Source organism: Varroa jacobsoni, unplaced genomic scaffold (genome assembly GCF_002532875.2).
Source record: "Varroa jacobsoni isolate VJ856 unplaced genomic scaffold, vjacob_1.0 scaffold_1188, whole genome shotgun sequence".
NCBI classification, from domain to species: domain Eukaryota; kingdom Metazoa; phylum Arthropoda; class Arachnida; order Mesostigmata; family Varroidae; genus Varroa; species Varroa jacobsoni.
Genome location: NW_019214090.1, coordinates 93,571 through 116,124, shown reverse-complemented (window position 1 = coordinate 116,124; position 22,554 = coordinate 93,571). Strand labels below are relative to the sequence as shown.

General features: G+C 41.4%; 1 protein-coding gene across 3 annotated transcripts in view; it reads left to right on the top strand.

Moving 5' to 3' along the window:
* The window catches only part of Shab (potassium voltage-gated channel shaker cognate b), a 117,149-nt gene that overhangs the window by 14,762 nt on the left and 79,833 nt on the right, over positions 1 to 22,554 (top strand). The gene's annotated exons all lie outside the window — the stretch shown is intronic.

The following is a 22,554-nucleotide window of genomic DNA, read 5'->3' as shown; positions in this document are numbered from 1 at the left end:
AAAACCGTAACTTACTAAGCTGAGGGCGCGCCTACAAAGTTATTTTTAAACATTTAGTACCGTTTTTAATATTTGCATATGAGCCATTTTTTACATTTCGATATACATCGCTATGTTTTTTTCGTTAACGTTTTTGACTGTAATAGTAAGTAAAAGTAAGAACGCACCGATACTAATGATTAAGCCACAGTCAGGTAAGTATAAAGAAACAAAAAAAAATGCTCTCAGACTTCGGGCCTTTTTGATTCCTCTTTTAATCAAATGAGGTACGTGTCAGATGTCGTTCCGCCAGGAAAAGCGGTCATACTTTGAACTGTCGAAAACATAGCACTGGCTGAAAATTTAACACCATCCATTAGATGCGCTGTATCCATGCACATTGTTTGTACCTGGATTTGTACCTGTTCGCTGGATATCTTTATTTCAAAGATTCATTCACACAAAAAAAAATAAGATAAAGGAGTCTAGGAGAAAAGCCATATCTATTTGGAACGCATACATTTCGTTTTATATATATATATATATATAATATAATATATTCATATTACGTAATGGTATTCCGTTATTTTCATTGAAGTTTTTTACCGTTACAGCTATTCCCTATACAGAGGAATGGAGTATTCTATAAGCAACATAAAATATCTGTAGTAACCAATAGAAACTCACAGGTATCTTTATTTACGTATTGTCGACGTTGGCCGTAAAACCACAGAGACATTAAAAACTGCAACAAACAAAAAACAACACTACATGAACACAGGCTTATGATAGACAAGTTTAGAGAAATAATTGAAAACGTAAAAAGTCAGTGATTGAATTTAATTGATACATGCTAAGTACCCAGAAATCACAATCAATACTACTTAGATTTTTATAGTACCCATCGTAGTCCCATAGTATCCAAAGGCAAATCGGTATCCGATGAATCTTAGTTTGTTCATCATTTACACGTTTCAAGAGTTTCCTGTAAAGCAAGCGCAGAAACCCAAAAAGATCGTCTATATATATATATATATATATATATATATAATACATAGTATGGAACAACACCACATAGTGGATGAGGGCGTTATTTTTCTTTTTTCTGCAACGTTCGTCTAACTGCAAATCGTGGCAGTCGCAAACAATACGGTGCGTCATTTTCTCACTGCAGCAGTGGGAAGAAAAGGGGGCGCTAATAGAGGCATTCGGTGCGCTGTTCTTCCCAGACAATTTCAAGATAGATGTTCTGTTTTCTTTTCAATAATTTTTACCCTTCCTTTAGCAACAACACCAAAAAATTTCTACCAGGTGGAAAGTTATTCGATCTCATAATTCACCTACAGATGTAATCGTCACATTGTCGTGAGAGCCGGATGTGAGCCGCTTATGCCGTCCCAGCTAAGAGGGAAAGACGAAGCTTCCTGGTAACGGGAGGCTCCTCGAGGAGCAAGTGGAAGGAGGCCGCCTCGCGGGGTATAGGCCAAGTTGGTCTAGCTCCATGGGCGATAAAGGGTGGGTGAGACTCAATCCCAACTTAGGAAAGAATGAAATGATTATCGCCTTTCCTAATTTTGCTACTATACTGCTACTGCCCTTCGTTGTCTTTTCCTTATGAGTTTTTGCATGGTATCTGGCACGACTGCGTAAGTTTTGTGCGGCTCAAGGTCTTGTTGTTCGGGCCTGCTAAGAAAGATGCCGGCCGGTGCCTGTGGGCTTATTGCTGCTTTGGTTACTGCAAAGAACAAGTTTACTTGCTTGGAGAACAGTTTCGTAGCAACCGAAAGAGAACTGTACGTGTCCTTTTCTTCCACCCAATATCTGTTGGGGATTGGAGAATCACGGTTCTTTAGAAGGGTAGCATAACAGGCCGATATTGCTTATTCCGTTAGTCTATTGCAGACTGGTCGGCTCAGTTCAACCGCCAGACGCGGAAGGTGAAACGGAAGTTAACAGTAAAAGAAAATTTCTATGCCCACTTTAGTTCACTTACTTCGTTCATATGGAAAAAAGTTTGAAGTCGAAAGACTTCAAAGTTTCATTTGAGCGTCGTTGCAAAGCTTGCAAGGTAGCACAAAGCGCTGAATGCTAGGACTGTTGCATGTACTGTCGGTATCAGACCATAGTTTACGGAGGATGACTTAATAGGGAAGAAAAGCTTATGGTAGCTCAACAGACTGAAAGCACTGCTTGTGGTAGCCACTCACCATTGGGAGGCAGATGACGGAATCGAAAGTGGAAAAAACAACTTTAAACTTATGTACAAACGTCTGCAGTGTCGTACCTTCGGTGACTATTGTCAGCTACTCCGTTGGCTGCCAATGACACTGCAACAAAATAACAATAATGCTTCACACCTATCCGGCGATGGATTTTTGTGTGGGGTTTCGTTAACAAATCATCGAGTTCATTGAAAGGCAACGTCCATCTAAATACATTCGAAAATCTTAACGTTTTTTTATTTGGACTGCTCATCCTTGCTCGCTCCTAAGGTATCATAAAAGCGTGCGCTCACATAGCAACCCATGTAAAATTGACTGTAGCTCAGTCCGATTTACGTATCACCAGGATTCCAATCGTCATTCATTTATTTATATACGTTTGCTGGCAGTGACCAAATGCTTTATATATACAGGTCAACACCATTAGATCAGAATGGGTACATAGAACTCTTGCAACATTTTACGTTGTATAAGTTATAGGAGTCATAAAACTAATTACAGAAACTTGCGAAGTGACATTGGTATCTATTTTAAGGTTCCCTTTCATCTGCGATAGCCATACATAAAGTGACGCTTGTGTAAATTCGCTTCCCTGCAGAGTCTACAGTGAAACGCACGTATGGCACGTATGACATGTCTGTTTAGCTAGTTCCTTTTTTCCACCCATTTTTCCTCATAGCGTCCGAAGCAAATAAATCCCCATTGGTCCCAGTTCGCATGACTGATCGCGAAAGTTTTCGTTTCTGGGAGCTTGAAACAACGAATTAGGTTCTCGAACAGCAGTAACAGGTCGGCCAAGAAATGCGTTGGGCAATTTTGAGCTATGTGTAATCGCAGCGCTCTCTGGAGGAAGGAAACTTTGACGCGATTTATTGTTCGAGGCTCTCCATTAAAAGATCTTCCCAAATGACGCGTGCGTGGTGCGAACAACCTCGAAGTCGAATAAGCTGATAGCGGTTGCAAGATTTAAGCGGTGAGGCAAGTCGATCAGCCATATGGTCGACACTGCCTTGCCTATCTTTTGACGCGCGCGGTAAAAATATTGCTCGAAAAAAGGCGCACCCAAGCACTGAAACCGGTTAACGTAGACAGGAGGCAACCTGATGAAATACAGAGTGTCAGTAGTATAATTACCCAAAAATTAAGGCACATATTGAGCACCCGTACACTGTATGTCCGTGTGCTGGCCAGTGGATTTGGCGAACACGATCTATTGTTCGGTGAATATAGCCGATGAAAAGAAAAAGTAGTTTGTTTTTTCGCGCCCCCACCGAAATTGAGGGTTGGTTTTTTAGGTTCCTAACCAGATCTTCGAGCGCTGACAGGCCTTCTTCTTTTTCAACCCTCGAATTTCATTTTAGCTCTAGCTGGTTCAACTCCATGGTGTTTGGCCACGGAGGCTGACAAATTTTTCCTTCGCGTGCGGTGTCCTTACTTTTTTGTAACTATATCCCTCCACAAATTTTCGTTAGCTAATTAATTACGTTTGTTCCATGTCACAGTTACGCTGTTTTGTCGGGCTAGGTTTTGTGTTTTTATTAAATAGGATCAATTGCTTTTAACATAGTGTATCCAAGGTGTGAGATGGTGTCATGCGGAACGGAGGTGTTTGATATTAATATTATGTGAGGTTTATAGTATTATCATCTTCTATTGTGTCGTTTACTCTGATGCATCTGTTAATCCTCTCCTATTTAAGTATTTTAACTAACTTCACTGAATTCTTTCGAAGAATCTTTCACAGGAGCTTCTTCTATGAAACAAGGTTAACACTATAAATTTCGCCTTACAGACCTTATGCATCTCCCAGTGAGGCTGCTTAGGTGTCAATATTTCTCACTTTGATTGTTCGTGGTCATTTTAAACCCTTCCCCGGAAGGACCAATTCTATTCTATGAGATTTATGCTAAAAAAACTATGAGATTCTCTAGGGCAAGTTATAGTTATATCAAGGGGCATCACTATTGGGACGGCTAGTTTGTATAATTAATGGCCTGGAGCAAGCATATTCATTTGCCTAGCCTTGCACCTAGTTAAAAACGCTTGCTTTACAAGGCTTTCTTTTTACAAAGAACCCCACAAAAGAAGCGTCCCATGGCCTACTTTCATGAACTGGCTAATCAGTGTGGTTGCCGCATTTTTAGGAATATTTAAGTGTAGAAATGCTCGGGGCCTAAAAGAGTCGTCCGGAGAGTAAAATCAAAGTGAATATTTTCATTGATAGGTGGCCAGACGAGGCGAAGCTAAGGTTGTGTCTAATTCTCCAACATGTACGAGTAGAATACTTTAATACTAAAATCAGGTCTAGTAATGAAGTTTAGCTCTGGAAATCTACCAACTGCTTTCATATTTTAACAAGTTCCAGTACTTTATTTTTAATTTTTGAAGTACAGCACACAAGTAAGTAGAGTAAGATACAGCTTTTCTAATAAGAGTTCTAGTCTATTAGCAAATATAGAGAGCTTATTTTTGAAAAAAAAATCTATTATCACAAAAGCACATTTGTGGTATGAACGAATCGCAGTGCACAGGTTAGGTTTACTAGATAGATTTTTATCCATTGGATTGTTCGTTTGGTGCCATTGCTTACTAAGTACCTCTTTGGAACTTAAACATGTTTGCTATGTAGAAAAATGACTGGTTGAAACAGATACATTTACATGCACCGTAAACCTAGTATTCGGAGCTTTGTATTCAAGTGTAATGCATAGCTTCCTGAGTATTCATTTGTATTCGTAAGCAGCAGAGGCTCCCCTGAGCATTGGGTGTTTCTTCTGCGTACCAGTGAAGTGGTCACTTTATAGAATTTATTGCTGGGTTATTCTCGCGTGTTATACAGTTCATAGCCACACCCTGTTCAGCGATTTACTCTAGATGACGTCTGCTTGTTTTTTTTTGTTTGTTTGAAGAAAAATTGCGCATCACCTTAAAGTATTACGAAAAAAATTAGATCAAATTATGATCTCGAAAATACACATGGAACAGGTACTCATCAAAGCTTAGCAAAATATGAAATCAGCGAACTATTAATTTTATTATAGGTGACGCATATAGGAGCCCTATTACGCCCCGGTACATTTGTTTGCCGGAGCCCTTGCGCTCAAAAGGGCGTTTCGCCTATTTAGTTACTACTGGTATAATTACGTTTGAGGCCCGTGAAGCACCCTGTGAGGCGACGGTTACAGCCAGCTTGACGGCGTTAAAAGACAAATACGATTAATCATTTGTCAAGCTTTTACAAATTCGAATTAAAACGAACTTGCTACTATATTTAGGTATCTACAAACTATCGACTTTCTTCTATTTCTGGTAGGGAATTGTCATTCCCCGTTGGACAAATCTGATTTTCCACACCTGAACCTAAGAATAGAGCAGTTCCGATGCGGGGCATGCTTTATCAGGTAGCGGACAGTAGGGATAATAAGGTTATTGTAGGAGGAGGTGAAGCTCTAGTATGATAGGAGTTGCGGGCCTCTTCGCCGATTAACCAGTATCGCTAATTAACGGGGCGGCTCAGGAGAATCGTTTCGTTATACAAAAAATAACACTGTAATTTTCCAGTAACTCGGGAGGTGATATCACCGTTTTCCTTATTTGAGCTGACTAGTCTGCCTATTTTACGACTCGACGCTATTGCAAAACTCACTTCGGAGAAGCGTTCCATTGCATCAATACGCCTTGCCTACTTAGGAAAGGGATCGATTGCCTGCGTAAGTGCAGGTTACCTAACTGCGCACAATTTTACAGTCAAGGTTGATGTTTTCTGGTTTTCTACTTTAAATACATTTATGTTTTCTTCTAGTTCTACGAAATTGCTTTTCAACCGCAACAGATTATACAATCCGATGAACTTTAATAGGTAAAAATAAAGTATTATTTATGTTAGGGTGCGTTCAATAATGTACAAGCAATTGTTCGAACGTAAGGAAAAATCGTTATAGTGTAACCTCTTTTTCAACATTCACGACATAATTTATAACTGTTTATACCGTAACACTATTAACGTTCGCCTATATTTATCGAAGCATATTTTGTTTACTTACTGTTTATTTAGGAAATATTCATTATTTGGGTATGGCATCTTTGCCTGTACCGATCCGACTTGAAATGCTAACTATATGAGATATACGTACAATAAATATATTCCAAATAGAGACTCTCCCGTTGCCATCCATTTGACCCGAATAATTGTAATCCCTGTATGGCCTATTAAATAAAATCTCGTTGATTTCACGATGAAGACCAGTCTCACTATGGGCCTGTTTCAACCCTATTTGCGGGTGAGGATCGATAATGTCTGAAAAAAAAACTATATTATGAGTTCAAAGCATACTATTCAATTGTGACAGCAGGAATACTACCACTGTGGAAAAGATTGCAAACTCATGGTCTTCGTCCTTGAAGGGGGTGTTTGCTAGGCTTTTTGTAATGGGCGAGGTTCATTACGTAGAAGATGACTTTGCTTTGGTTTGTACAAGGTCAATCAAAAACGCTCTACGTAGCCATACAAATAGCAGTCCATACAGCAGAAGTGCGTATAGTAGAAGTAAAAAAAAAAACAATGTATGTTATTTCCCAAAAAAGGTACATGGATACCGTCGATTCAAAAAAATCGCCTCCGGAATTCTCTGACCTTTACATAGTTTACTTTTCCTTCAGAAACCACTTAACCTATACCCCAATAATTCAACCTTGCACGAAGTACCCAGTTAGTTCGATGTCTAACAGTAAAAGCACAACATCAAATGGTGTACGACTAAGACAGTATGTGTCAAAGACAGGGATTTACCTGCGAACACGAGCCACAATTGCAAATCTTTTCTTTTCCGCCAATGTTTACTACCTTTTTGAATATTTATAATCTTGTTATGTATTTATTATATCCTCGTAAATGCAGCGTTTCGATCGAAGGAAACAATGCCTGTGGGTGGATCCTAGCAAAAATTTCGAGTCTTTTCATGCAGTTCTGCTATTAGTGATTACTTTAGCATTGGGTAGATCTAGAGCAACAATCACAATCACAGTGTGTTTTGCACTTGCGGAGAGAAATTTTTTCCCCTATTGCTCACGCTATGTTAGCTGCAACCGGGCTGTCCTTACTGTTTTCTGCGTAAGTCCCTTGCGTCCCTCATACGTACAGTAACGTATAATCGCTTTCTTGTGTCGGTAGGGTAAATACTAACTGCTTTGGCGTTGCTTGCCTTTTCGGAGCTCCTCATTTGGTGCGCACCACCGCTGTTACCAATGGTGGTGCTGATTGTTTGGAGAGCGTTAAAACGGCCCCAATATTACGTATCCTTACGAGATATTACCGTATAGATGAGGAGAACGAGAAAGGCCATCATTGTACGGTTATGAACTCTGCCTCGTTGCTTGATATTCAGGAGGATGTACGGCGACGAGTAACCCAGCATAAGGATAGGAGAAAGCTTAGTGAAGGAACTTCGGCTGTATGAAGAGCTTACAACTATACTTCTCCCCTACCGCAGCAGTCACCATAGCCTGAGTCCTGGATCAGTGAGCTAAGGTGTCTCTCTTCTGCGATGTGTGGGATGCCGTTTATGCTCCAAAAGCAAAGTATCCTCTGACCGCTATGCGATAAATCGCTACGGCCATTTACTACTGCTTCGTCCTATGTTCGGCGAAACCTCCACGTCTAAATCTTGTGTCTCGGACGGACAGGGCTTGCCCTCAGACTGCGACATCTCGACTCATCTGGTCCACGACGACAAAATTTGCCCAAGTGAAACACCGTATGCGTGATACAATATGAATTATTGAAAATTAGCATTACGGAACCATGTGGAGCGACGTTGGCTGGTCGATAAGATACAAACACCGCTTGACAGCGGTGATGAGCGAGCATGCAACAGCTTTCCTGTCCTATACTTATGAATCCTATACTTATATACTTACTGTCCTATACTTATTATACTTACTGGCCGCAAATGAAATTGTGATTTCGCCGAAAGAATTGGTTGTTTTTTACTGAAAATATCGGGCAACATAGAAATCGTTTGATTACGCATCCTGTATAGGACCACTAATATTGAAAGCTAGTATTACAGTAGCAATATACTCAACATTCATAATACGTACCCAGTGCTTCGGGATGTTATTGACTGTGGGTTACGAATTAAATGCAATTTTATCAGCTGATAAAAATACTATCCTAGTAAGTTTTACAACCTTGGAGATGCTTGCTTCATTTCTTGGATAAACGATTTTTTATTCAATATAATTCCATATAAATAGAGAAAATGATTTTATGGTACACTAACAATATCTGTGATGTACCGAGTTCATCTAAATAATATTAGGTGAAAATAATTATTAGATGCAATTAGGTCAAAAGATCAAAATCCTACCAGACCGTACAGCCTTCTTGCCAATTCTTGCCGACAAAAAGGAAGCTAAAATGAAACACGCCACGATTATTGCCAATGTAAACATAATGACTATAGGAAGTACGGCCAACTGGATAAGCCGGCAAAAGAAAAGAATCTTCGCCATAGCTAGAAGTTGATTCATGCCACCTGTTTACAGCAGTAGGATAACGCTAAAGCAATAGGAGTGTCGGCAATTCTGAGCTGTCCGGTGGTTAAAATTGATATAGTCTTCCCTTTGCCAATGAGGCCGATGATCCGGTGCACTTTGTTCCGGCGCATTCGTTACTGAATTGCGTTCCGCAGATGCCCCTATTAAGAGGAGAGCAAATGTAGCAAATGCGATAGAACTAGCGATGAGATTGAAGCAAACAGAGAGAAGAGGGCGAAAACGGTAGACATAGGCAGATAGCGAAATCTAGACCAGCCTTCCGGAAGTCCTTTAACTCATTTTTGACTACATTACACAGCATTTCCTGGCGAACCAAAGCCGCATTGTAACAGAGCCAGGCCATAGACCGGCTGCCGCCGTCGGAGAGACGTCAGGTAGCTGCCAACGCAAACCCCAATGAGGCTTGCGTCAGTTCATTCCGGCTCGAGGGAAACCCAAGACAACACCGTGTACAAATAGCAAAATATGAATAACAGAGGAAAAACCTCATGAAAACGTAAACAATAATAAGATCAGGAAACATTTCGAAATGTGAGAGACATGTTGGAAACGCTAATGTTTGCGGTTAATTAGTAACGTGCCAGGCAAAGGGGCAACTTGAAAAAAGTGAAGAGGGAAGCTGAGCTTTAACCAAATTTTATCATGTTATGAGAAATAGTAAGCTTGGCGATAAAGTTTATTATCCATCACTTAATGTACCGTAATGATGCCTATAATAGCGTTTCAGTTAAAGACAGCACAACTGGTCATGACCTCGTACTATCTTGCTAACCCCACAGTTATTAAGCGCATTAAGTAAAATTCGGCTTTTCGCGGTATCTGAGGGCGGCCGAAGTTCTGGCGTCCTATGGCAGTAGAGTTTCCCTTTGGATATATAACTATTGGATATAGAGCTTAACTATCCTTACTCATGGAATACAGATAAGCACGGATCATACTTTATCACACTAGAGTACCCGTTAATTTGATGAGGCAAACTAGCTGAGGTTAGAGGATAAAATACAAGAGTACATTCTTGAATTCACGTCTTGCAGCTACTTGAAAGCTTTTTCTATTTCGAAAGCAGCTATTCGAGGAGACACAACCAGACACGGTTGTCATGATCTTCCCTTAACGAGCTGTCACACTAACCGTGTCTAAAGAAGATCCACTGTTTTGAGAAACCGTTAATTACTTTACTCTATTCTTATGCTTAATATTACTCATCCTTTACCCGAAACTGAGTAATTTACTTAGCAAGTGTCTAATGCTGGTAGTAGCCCGACCAGTTTTTCAGGCCAAGCTTCCAAACTAGGCAACCGAAACGCGGTTTGTGTCCTTAAGCAAGTCCTTATATCGGAGAACAGCAAATTTGCAACGCTATATTACCTGCGACATATTGTATCACAAGAGCTACAGTTACTCAATCGAACGCTGTATCAGTGTGTGTAGTGCAAAAAAAAATGTGTTTTACATCTAATTTTGCCGTTAGGCATTACCTCAAATGGCCATCTCTCAGCATGAAACAAAGGGTCGGTTCGAACCTAGATCAGCACATGTTCCTAAGTTTAGTAGGTAAATACGTCACCGTTGCCCTATTACGAGGACAATGTGTAGCGTCTATGAATCTATTAGAACGCTCGGCCCATCGGGGCACGCGTAGTATCCTCGTGTTCGCCACATAGCGAGTTGTGCACTACCTGTATACTCTTGGTTACTCATGATAACCGAAACGGCCAAATGAATAAACTAACGTGAATTCATCCTCGAACGTCTGCAGCTCAGTCGCGATATAGTTTCGATATAGCTTTAAATGAAACTTCCGCATGGCCAGAATCGAGCCCACCCGTTAAGCTAGTGAGACGAGCTCGTGGCAAGTCAAATGATTCGAGGTCTGCGTGATGCACTTGCGGTCTAAATGGACATCACTACGACGGGGGTCTATGGGTTGGTCCGGTCACGGTGTGCATTTAGGTCGCACATATGCAGACTGTCTCTGAGTAGCTCTGATAGCATCATGGCGTTTGTCTTTACCGCATGGCTCGTATGCACTATAGAACTGAGCCGACCGCTTAGGAGTGAATGCTCTATTGAAGTGAAAGCACTGTTAGGCTTGTGGCTTCATGTACTTCATCTCAGACTGACAGTAGGTATACATTGTGTCACAAACGACGCCATGCTACCAGCGCTTTGTTGTGATAATCGTTTCCGATTGAACGAATGTAGCCCGAACTTCAGAACCGGCTAGGCAACATCGTAAAGAGGAAGGAGAACGAAAGTTTCGAACGGCTTGAAGAAAAACAGGGTCCACCAGCAGACGAATGCAACACTGTGTATAGAAAATGCCTACTGAATAACCTATCGAGACAAATTACCTTAGTGTAACATTCAGTGATGGTCTTTGAAGTAGTATATAATAATTTCGTTCTGTAATATCTAGTAATCGTTAATATCTTAGTAACCTTGGTAGACTGAGGGCACCTCGTATAACGTCGGCGCGCGGAACCTCATTAGTTCACGTTCAGCGTGTATGTTCGCCTTTCACATATCACTTACGTTTTATATCTTTATCACACATCACGCTATAATATGTCACGTACTTTGTGTGCGTGTGACGCATTGTAATGCTGGATCTCACCGCCTATCGTTTCACACTGACCGAAAGCAATATGGAGAACTCGAATGACCTGGGGTTTACGTCCCACATAGTGTCTTGTTCCCACCTGACCCGTGGTATCCTCATATCTGAATTCTCGCTGAGCGACCTTTAAAGGGCCTTTCACTCCCTTTTCGCGTTTGCATTTCCAGCTTCATCTTGACCAATCGGTTGTCATGCTTGAAAGGATCTATGCCGAGTAGTTTTTGTAGTACGGTAAGCCGGTAATACAAGCCTTTGTAGCCATTGAGCTCGTTAGGTAGTCGTCTGGCTAGCCCTAGTCGGACTGTTGCTTCGCCAAACTTGTCCTATCTACAAGAGCTTACGGACCCTGACCGCTTTTTTTGGTAGGAAAGGAAAACCAACGTACCCCATATTTAGTGACGAGCTCCTCTATTTGGCGCCACCGATGGTCCGCCCTTAGTCAATCTAATTCATTATATTCTGTAGGCGATTCGAATGGGAGACTAACTACTTTAATATTTACACTCTACTATCAGAAGTTGGCAGGATGTCTGCAGACTAAGCCTTAGCTATAAGATGGCTTTGAACTTGCACTTGAATGTTTCGTTGGACAAATACGTAACGATCTTTGCTAACCTGGGTTGATTCGTAAGTTATCATTGTGTTCTGCAAAAAGAATCCTCACTCTCCATAGCTCAGTATAACGACGAAAGAGAAGCCGGCAAAGATTTTCTACGAAATGTTATCGAAAGATAGCCATTTTCTGTTACAACGCCTAATTATAAGTTGTTCGAATAGCCTTACTTGAGCTCAAACTATATAACGTTCCGAAGGCCAGACGCGAATGCCCCCTAAGGAATATCCATGATGTCTTTTCCGTCGTACACCTGTTTAATCAAACAGATGTACGCAGTCCAGTTGTCTTAATCATTGCGGCAAGTAGTCTTCACCTTGGAACGATACTGAGTGAAAGACAAAATTTATCAGTCCTCAATAGCTTTGGCAAATGATAGCCATTTGACTAATGTGATATACTGAATTTATTTAAGGCAGAGTTATAATAATCTTCCCTATCTATATCCGCGCCGGAAACTCAAGCACTATGTATTCAGTCAGCCAAGTTCTTACGCATGCACCTTGAAAAAATTTCATACTTATCTTAACTACTTTACGAACATTGACAGTGGTGATCGCACATCGAAGCACACGACACGAAGCAACACTAACTAATAGTCATTCACATTATTGCCTGAGTGGCTGAGTTCCTGAGACCTCTATGCTTCGAAGTGTGCCTGTGTTTGGGTCGAACCAAGAAAACGAAGTATCCATAAGATTAGCGTGCAGATAAGTTACCCACCAAGCTACCCGGGAATAACAATAAAACGAAACTAACGACCATTAGCAGTACCATCTGAAGCAAGGCCAGATTTGGAGAGAAATCCAACACATGAGTACGTGTGCTGAAGTCAATTCCTGGCGGGCTATAACAGACCTTTACTGGTCCCCAGTAGTACCATTGTTGATGTCGGTGCTGCTCCTATTTAGCTACGCAACGAGCAACTAACTGTGCGTATTTTTTCCTCTTGGTAAATTTTTGTTCCAATTGGTCCATTAATGCCTCACCCTGTACATGCATGTGTTCTACCTTATTTCTGCATGCTGCATTGTTTTTTCTATGCTATCGGCCCGCACTATATACTGTATAGTCGTAAGCGCAGTCAGCAATTGAACATTCAAAAAAACAGTTGGTTTAGAGTCGAGTCAGGGTCTTGGAGCGCGGTCATGGTTTCCTTATCAAAACCCCGCTCTTCTTGCAATTATAAATGGTCCCCATAAAGTGGTCGACCCCGATCCCAGCCCCACGCCTCGAAGCCATCATCGAACCCCTATTTCGATGCTTGTTAAATCATAATGTAATCAATACAGTTATAACGCGGTATTTTAAGTACATTTTGATATTTGGTGACGTAGTGCCGGTGGTACATAGAAGCCTAGAAACCCAGCTGTAAGACGTGTCTCATTAACCATACGTAGATATATATGTTTGCGGCTCAACTATTTCAAGGAACATTGGACTATTACAATATGCAATACTACGATTAAACATAGATTTATCTGTTTACATTGGAAATCGTAAGAAGTTCTAGTTCCGTATATATCTCTGTATAAATGGCACGTCCGGTTACAAATGTCATTATCCTGTTTTGCTTGATCTTAGTTAAAAATGAATCAAGTTCTACATGCGGCACTACCGTTAAGGATTGCCCCGGACGGCTGGCTCCTATCATCACAACAAAACAAACGTCCTGACACTTAATTTACTGCACTTTAACGGCTTAAGAGTTTAAGGGTTTCAGCGTTAGACCTATTTCCTTGGCGTCTCTACCTTCGATATCTGAACAAGTTATTGCTGCGCCATAACGACTACGTCTTGCTGATGTTGATACAGATTTAGTGTTGGTTAAATTACGGTCATAACGGGTGGCCAAGTCTGCTCAATCTCTCCATTGTTTCGATTTAACAGCGTACCCAGTGTTACTTTTGAGCCCAGTTCGACCGACATGTGTGCGCAAACAATTTCTTTGCGAGCTTTCGTTGCTATCGTAGATTGGGTACATGAGTAGACATTGGGAATCGACAAAAATCGTAGCTCCTTTTGCGCCCGGCCACCCGACCTTCACAAACCCGAGTGAATTATTTATTAGACTGCAACGAGATCACGCTTAGTTCAGTTGTGAGCTTCACAGACAAATAGACAAACAAACTAACCTTATCGTGACTTGTCGCAAATGTCGTTTTTTTAAGCTTGCTTCCAGGCCGGTACAGGCTGAGTCCAGGTGGAGAAAACGTGCGGCAAGTAAATTAGGGCCCGCCAGAAAGAATAAGAGGCAAGCACAAGAAAGGTGCCTGAGCGAAAGGTACTGGTGTCGATAGGGCAGGCAGTGTTGGTTACAATATTGTACAACGTCAGATCCTGTCGATCGGGCGGATAGCTTGCTGGGCGGATAGCGGTTGTACGCTCAGACAAGGCATCCGTCATGAGCCCGTAACGCAGCGAAGCAAATAAGCCTTTGTCTTGTTCGCAGTCATACTTAGTCGAGTTGCCTCGTCTTATTTGCCTCCTTTTCTGTTTTAGAGTATTTTCTGCTTTCTTCCCGGAGCGGAGGTAGGTAAACTGCCATGGTGTGTGCAGCTGCAAAAGTCCGCCGGACACCATGTGTTACACCGTGCATGCGTATAGCTTGATGACGTGGTACAGTTCTACTCCGAAGGATTTTTGACTCTTATCTCAGCAGCGCCAGGAATTGGCAAGGAGTGACGCTGGTGAGGCATACTTGGATGTCCCTGCGTCAACGGAAACGACGCCGACAAAAGGCCTTATGTCAGAATATATTATGCCCCCCGAGACGCCGAAGGAAGGACGAAATCACCCTCTTTCTTTTCCCCAAGTGAAAAATAGGAGGGAACCGTTGCTGTGGGCTGAGTGGCGGCGCGAATTCGGTTGGCGTGGAGCCAGTAGCGGCTCGGGCGGTTACCGGCCCGCTGTTAGCTCTCTTTCTTTCTTCGTTAAGAATTATGGAGGTAAAGTGGCAAAGCGGAAGGCCGGCGTTAAAGAAGGCAGCACAGCAAGCCTACCGCTTAGTTTGCGCGGCAGAAGTAGGAGCAGCGAATCCTCCACAGAACTCTGTCGGGGGTTTCGACATCTCTGACGCGCTGCAAAGCAGCCTTCCCGAATTCTCGTCGCCGAGCCACTATAGTATACAGGCAGCAACGGTAGAGAAGTCTGACGGAAATCGGGGGAGGCTGCGAGATCTAGATGAAGTGTATAGCAGACAGGACGGCGTATACGTCAACATAGGGGATGGTTGCACAGGAACGAATAAATAGGACATATTGGTGCCGTGCCACACCACGTCAGTGCCATCGCCAGTGATACCCGCCGCATCTACCACCCAGCAGTCCTTTACTATTCTTTGTTCTCTTTTGCTCATCTCAAGTCATAAAAGCTAGCATGTCCACCATAAATTGTTACCAGCTAGATTATCCCACGATCGTTCCAAGCCTCCTGGCAGTTTTCGTATAGCATACTACTTTTGTCCTCTTTGGCTCTAAACGTGGGTGCTGGCGATGGCTTTCCAAAAAATGGTTACTGGGCAAGATGGACATTAGGAAAGGGCGGGGAACAGAGGTGACGTTCAAGTGTTTACTCGAAGGTTCGAAATAAAAGTACGGCGGTAAGCGTCTTTCAAACAACAATAACGATAACTGCGAATAGTTCGGGGACGGTGGGCATGTTGTGGGAAAAAGGGAAACAGTGTACCAGAGTAGTTGCTCGTCGTTCCACCTAGTCTCAAAGAAGTGTACTCAAGGAGACTTCAAAAGAACCGACACGCGTGTACGAAAGCGACACGCCCTTTACACATACAGGCGTTCATACGAACGATTCATAAACATGAGAAGGAAATGAGTACGATTCTTTGGTTAGTGCCGGATTGCCCGTAGATGTCAGTCTGACCGTTATCTCGATTAAACAGTCCGCCCAAGACCCATTGGACGGCGTAAGTAAGTGTTGTTATCAACGGAGACCTGTAAAGATCTGCGAGTGGTGTACCAGCAAGAATGATCTACCGAGCGGATGAGACAAATGAAACGTATAACGTAAATTAGTTGATATAAATTGCTATGTGAATGATCGTTGAATATGAACTTATCGTTCTAATGAATACTAACAATCTTATGGGAACAATTACATTGTTGTATGATGGAACGAAGTTTTAGAACTGTGTGAATTATGCAGACTAACTTTTTCACGAAAATATTTAACTGTTATCTTCTGTTTTTTTTTTTTCAATTAATCAATATCAGAATAAGTTAATTCAATATCAACTGTTATTTCGAAGGGTAGCTCGTTTTCGTAGAAACGAAGACACTGCTATAGCATATAGACAAATTGCTATGTGGGTTATTGTGAAGAGGCCACATCATATATGCTAGCCATTATAAACGATAATTGTATGTTCATGTTACGGATAGGTTGAGCTTTCTCGGTCAGCTTTCGAGGTACGTAGGTGTTGAGCATCGTCAAACGGTAATCTTGCTAGACATGTAGAAGAACGCAGTACGGAAGTTGCTAGGATCAAATAATAACCGGTAACACGTTGCTAACGTGTTCTTGTTGGTCTTCAGAGCATTTGGGATCCGCTTTTAGTAACGAGTCATACGACCACATTCAGTATGTCCAAGACAGTAATTGCTTTTAGTTTTTCTTACAAAGATAACACTGTTTTTTTTTTTTTTTTTTTCATTATTCCGCATACCCAGTCAATATTACGCTTACTGATTTACGCTGGCGTGCGTCTGCTTGATAAGTAACGCCGGGCAAGATTTCAACAGCAAGAGTCAACTAGAATTTTTCGAAACGCTTATTTTCACAATATGATACCATCACGTGGCATTAAACTACACTCGTTCTTACATCTGAATGGGTAACGGTGGTAACGTTCAGATCGCTGGCTACAAGTTTCAGAAGCTCCTGGTGCACTACTAATAGCAATAAGTATTGTCTTCACTAACATACCTACCATACGTTAATTAAAAACAAATCCGCACCCTTTGTCACTGAATCTGCTTGTTCTATTGAAGTTTGAAAAAGAAGGGTTTCCGCCCACGGTTCTGGCTAACCGGTAGAGAATCCGAATGACGCTTGCCATTGAAAATAGCGATATAATAATCATGGGAAATTATTGAGCTTTCTAAATGTCCACTTAAGAGTGTATCCATTAGAACATTTGGTTAATCGGGAAGTAACTTCATTAACTGCAGAGTTTGTTTGGCGATTTCATTTGAAGCTTTACGCCATAATGGCCAACCAAATTTTGCCTGCGACAGCTAAACTTTGACTGAGTTTTTTAATAACAATCGTTCAGGTTATTAAATCAAACCAGTCAAAAACACGGCATAAGCGACACCGTTGCTCGCTTTACCACCTATTAACTTGAAAAAATGCGGCTGAGACTATGAGAACTGTGTGTGAGATTGGAAATAAATAAACGGCGTTTACAGAAACTAGTTTCAACCCTTCGGATCTTGAAGTTTACGAATAAACTACTTTGTTAATACGACTGTGCACACAACTAAGAATCAACACCTGCATAGATGCGTGCCCAGAAGAAGGGCATGTTAAAGGTAAACGAACTTTTACCAAGTGCCATTGGGTGTGTTGTGAAGGAGTGCTGCTTAAAGCTTAAGTTTTTGTATAACACTGAAATAATGAAGATAGATTACGGTTCTAGTAAGCTCGTTGAAATCGAGTCAAGCAGTAAGCAGCTTCAAGCCCTTGAAAAGGCAAAAAGCCCTGAAGTTATCACGTTGTAGAACAATACACGGTTGCGCGAAGCTTTGAAGGCAAGAAAAATTCTAATGGACTTCAGACAAAAATTCGTTTGCCCCCCGGCTCTGAAGAACAACTTGAAATTATAATTCAAAAAGCAAACTATAGCAGTCTGGGGTTCTGTCTAAGAGGTGCAACTTTGAAAAAAAAGGTTCGGAAATACGTACCATTGGGTACCAGCAAAATCAAACTGCATACACCGCAGCTGAAGATAATTAATACAGAATGCCCGATTATGCTATAAACCAACCTATGGAAGACCAGAACTTTGGACCCAGGCGCAGTTAAAAACTTTCATAATGAGAGCTATCCAAAGACTACTAATTATGAAGGACAATAATAATTACTATTGTGTTTTTGTCTGAAATTCATTCAACCACTAACAAGTAAACTATATATAATGCTAAAATTAAACTAGCTAGAATTGATGGCTCTGTTCTGCTTTTACATGCAGACATATTTACTAATTTATTGATCATCTAAGCACACTTATTAAAAAAAATTCTCGATAGAAAATTTAATGGCAAGTAATTTCGACCCCACCCCCACAAAATGACGCAAATGCATGGACCGAAAAGAAGTCACACTGCAGCCCACGTAAGACTCTAAATAAAACTCCAGTTTGTTTTCAAAGCTGGAACATATTTCGTTTTCTTTACTATTTTTCTTTACTCATTCATAAACGTTATCTCACTTACTACATCTTGGATCATTCCTCTACGATTGCTTCCGGCTTCTGCCATCCCACCCAGGGTTGTACAAGCTGTGGGAAATGAATATGACGATATTCAGCTTCTACTATTTCTGTTCTGAACGTGCCCATTACCGACCTCGCTCCCCGGTTCGCTGCTTCACCTGCGGGCTCCGAAGCAGACGCAAAAAGGACGTCCATACAAATCTTAAGCTTGTGATTGGTCCATACACCTCATCAATAGCGTCAGCCGTCAACGCTGCGTAGACGTTAACATCACAATGGCAAGACAAGCGCGAGCGTCTAACGAGAACAACTTGGTAACGAACAGTGTTCCTCATTCCCGTTGCTGCAGCAGCTTCAGCCGACACTCCCGCATCGGCGCGTTTGTTTCTAAATATAAATGTGCACCTCCGAATTGTCGTCGCCGGCTAAAAGCGATTATTAAGATACAGCCTTGCCTCAGTCATCGGTACCACTGCGTATTCGGCAACAAACTGAAGATGCAGAAAGGTCTCGGTGGCCTGAACGGAAGGTGAGCACTAGGAGGTTTGAAGGGGCAGGGAAACTACGAGAATATGGATAACTCTTCAGTTTTCTCCCTTACCCTATGTCTTCTCTTAGGTCTGTTCGGCCGTACCCTGTTAACGGTGGTTGTATCGACGCTCGTTGCAGGAGAGGTCCCTGATTGTAACTTGTTTGGAACAGTGAGCTATATATAGTAGGAAGAGACAGCAATGAGTCTATGCCATATTTTCGAAGCGAGTGCCGCTGAGTATCACGGGCTGGGGTGTCGGATGACGGGGCATCGGACTCCTCCGAACCCTCAATTCAAGCTAACTCGACTCGAGCAAATGAGTTGGAATACCATGGAGGAACGAAGGAATTGGCTAGTTGTAGAGCTTGCTTTGGGGATTGACATGGACGGAGGTGGGCTTTTGTACGTGCTTAAGATAAAGGCGCCCGGTGTCGTCGGCCTTGACCCATATAAGGCCACTGAACCTCATGGCACGCTGCGGGACCTCAAGTCAGCGGCTGCTTGATCTGAATGGAATGTGCGTTAAGTGAACTGGCGCAGGCAGATGACCTTACGCCTTCAAAGCCAACAGGCGCTGATGGAATTCGTGCGAAATTTAAAGCGAACTAAATTTTACTTTTCTATTTGTATATATATTGAAAGATCACAACAAAAGTGGCTGACCGATGCACGTACATGTGACGTATTCCATTGCGAACAACGTAATAACATGCTCAAGGGCCAGCAAGGGCGTCTTGCGTTATCGATAACGCCATACAGGTGCTCTCGACCTGACACAAGCGATTCAGTCGTTCGGAATAGTCTATGATTTTTCGAATGCGAATTTTTTTTGCGATTGCATAGATTAGAAACTGGAGCTCTATTGGCGGTGTGTTAAAACTGCTTGATTTTGCGGCTATTGGAAATAACGGGGGCTTCAATGTTCTCTACTTCATAGGCGGTGACCCTTGATCTGATAGGAAACTCATCGGCTTTCGGTTTGCTGAACAAGCGGTTCCATCGCCGCTTCGTTATAGGTTTCCTTGTAACACTAATAGGGGAATACCACTTTTTTTTATAATCTACCATATACGTCGCTACGTTTGCTATACATAAAATAATTACACAGCCTTTATTAGTTAGGAAGTGCCTATTTAAGAAGCCAGTGCTGAAGTCATTTGATAACAATTTTCATTGGTACCGAGCTGAATCCCTAAACACTCTTTAGAACAGCAAAAATTAAGAGAACAAGTCTATATATAGTAATACATTAATTGCTTAACTTCAACTTAGTGGTGACTCTGATTGCCTATTATCAACCAATAAAAGTTATTCCCTTAACCGGCTGGCGATCTGTTCCGATAGGCATAATTTTGTGAGTTTCCTATCTCTCTTTTCTATCTATTTCCATAACGGTGAGTTTCCTATCTCGAAAAACATCGATTTCGAAGATTTCTTATTAACGAGCTCCAAACAACGAGAAAATGCAGCGCAGAAAGTATACAGTTTTTTTAAATGCAAAATACAATAAAATTCCTTTAACTAACTACAATAAGCCAATGCACAAAAAGGATCAAGCTGTTCACATAATCAATCAATTACGGGCAACGTAACGTGACCGAAATAATGATGAAACCCTGTTAGCGTTCTTCGCTAGATATTTGTATTTGTACTCATACAAACGCGTAAGATTTATATACGTAATAACGTGTGAAAACAATGAAAGTGTCAAATGATATGGAAGAGAAGAAAAATTCGACAAGCTGGTTTCCACATGAACGGATGGAATAATGACCAAAAGGTAAACGTATTTGTATGAACGAGAACGTTTTTACTTCACGGCACGCAAAGGAATAGCTTCACGTACGTGGTGTGAGGTTCTGTTTACTAAACCCTGATTCTTTAACCTTACATATTCATCCCATCAAGCCGGCTACTGGAGTCGTCGTATTACCTCGGTGTAAAGCTGTTCAAATATGATATATATATATATATATACGTGGATTATACTCGCGGGTTTGTTGATAAAGCTAGACAGTCTACAACTCGACACAAGCGAGTCTTGTTAATCGAATTTTGAAGTCGATCGACATATGGCCGACAAATGGCAATCCGAGCTCGACAGTAACCCAGTCTGAGTTCTAGGAGATTACTGGGCTCAATTAATGTTTTGCAGTATATAGCGATGCCTGCCACGTCTATTTTGCAACATGTTTGCTATGAACGCTCCTGGTTTGAAGGCGTCTCACTAGTTCGCTCCGGACTTTGGAATAGGTCAGAATTGAAAATCTCCATTCTAGGCCAGGGTAGAAAAGCGGTTGTTCATTATATTTATAGGGCTATCTTCTAGTTCTATTTTGACGCCATGTTAGATTCATTTGTATATTTCTGTTACACTGCACATAGCTTCAAAGATGGGGTCATGAGAAGTCTTTTTTTTCTGAAAAAGGCTAAATATAATCCAAACTGGTGAGAAAATGCGTACGGTAGGTAGATCCAATATTGTTGCCCATCGCAGGATCACAATGTGGTTCGGCCGTTTTTGAGGTAATAATTTCAACATAGAGGGCAAGGCACGTTCAGCTCGATTTTCTGATTATGAAGACGGTGAAATTTTCAGTATAGACGAGCAGAGCTCACAATATGATACAAGCCCGACTGTTTAAGCCAAGATAACGAACACCAGGTAACGATTATGTCAATCGAGCAGAAATTTTTGCCCCTTATGAGTTGACCGTGCTCACACGACCAGTTTATCTCCTTAAATTATGCAAAGACAGCCTTTTTTCTTGCAAGGATGTTTGCAAGTGGTAAAAAGTAAATAACTTACAGTAAAGTTACTTAGATGGAGACATACCGTGATTAGAGAGCAATAATAACCTTCAAACGGAGGCTTAAGCCGAACCCCATTTAAAGAAGGTAATGTTGTGCATTGCAGAATAGTGACCTTCTTTGAGCCATCCCAAACAGCCAACATATTTACTCAGTGAAGTATGGTGAACAGCTTGATCGTTTAAGGCAGCGCATCCAACAAATGCACCAGGCTATGGTGAATAGGCAAAGAGTCATGTTTATCATGAAAGTATCAAGTCTTTGCACATCTTTAATAGCCTACCAAAAACTGTACAAGTTTGAATAGGACGTTTTTCCTGCCCTACATCTCAACGGTGCTTCTGCTAAAGATGATCTTTCCTAATCTCTACAAAATTCCCTTAGTGGGATGATTTTTTTTATTGTTATTGTGTAAGAAATACAATTGACCAGTTTATAGCAAATAAATATATATATATAAACTATTGGAAAAATCCAATTAAGGGTCTGCCAAAAATGTGGGCCAAAAAAAGTTATCTGGATAGAAAATTACTCTCATTCAAAGCTAAATATAGTTTCAGATCGAACTTATGGCGCGACCTAAGGATTCATGTAATTATACAGGGTGAGGCAATTATCTCGTGAAAGTGTGAGAGTCGTCGCTTGGATTTTATTTGTTCTTCACACCTACCAGTTTTTTCTACCATCCTACTGCTTAAACAGATGTAAAATGCAAATTTCTGAACTGTTAAGTGAATTTTATCCGACTTTATGTATATATATATA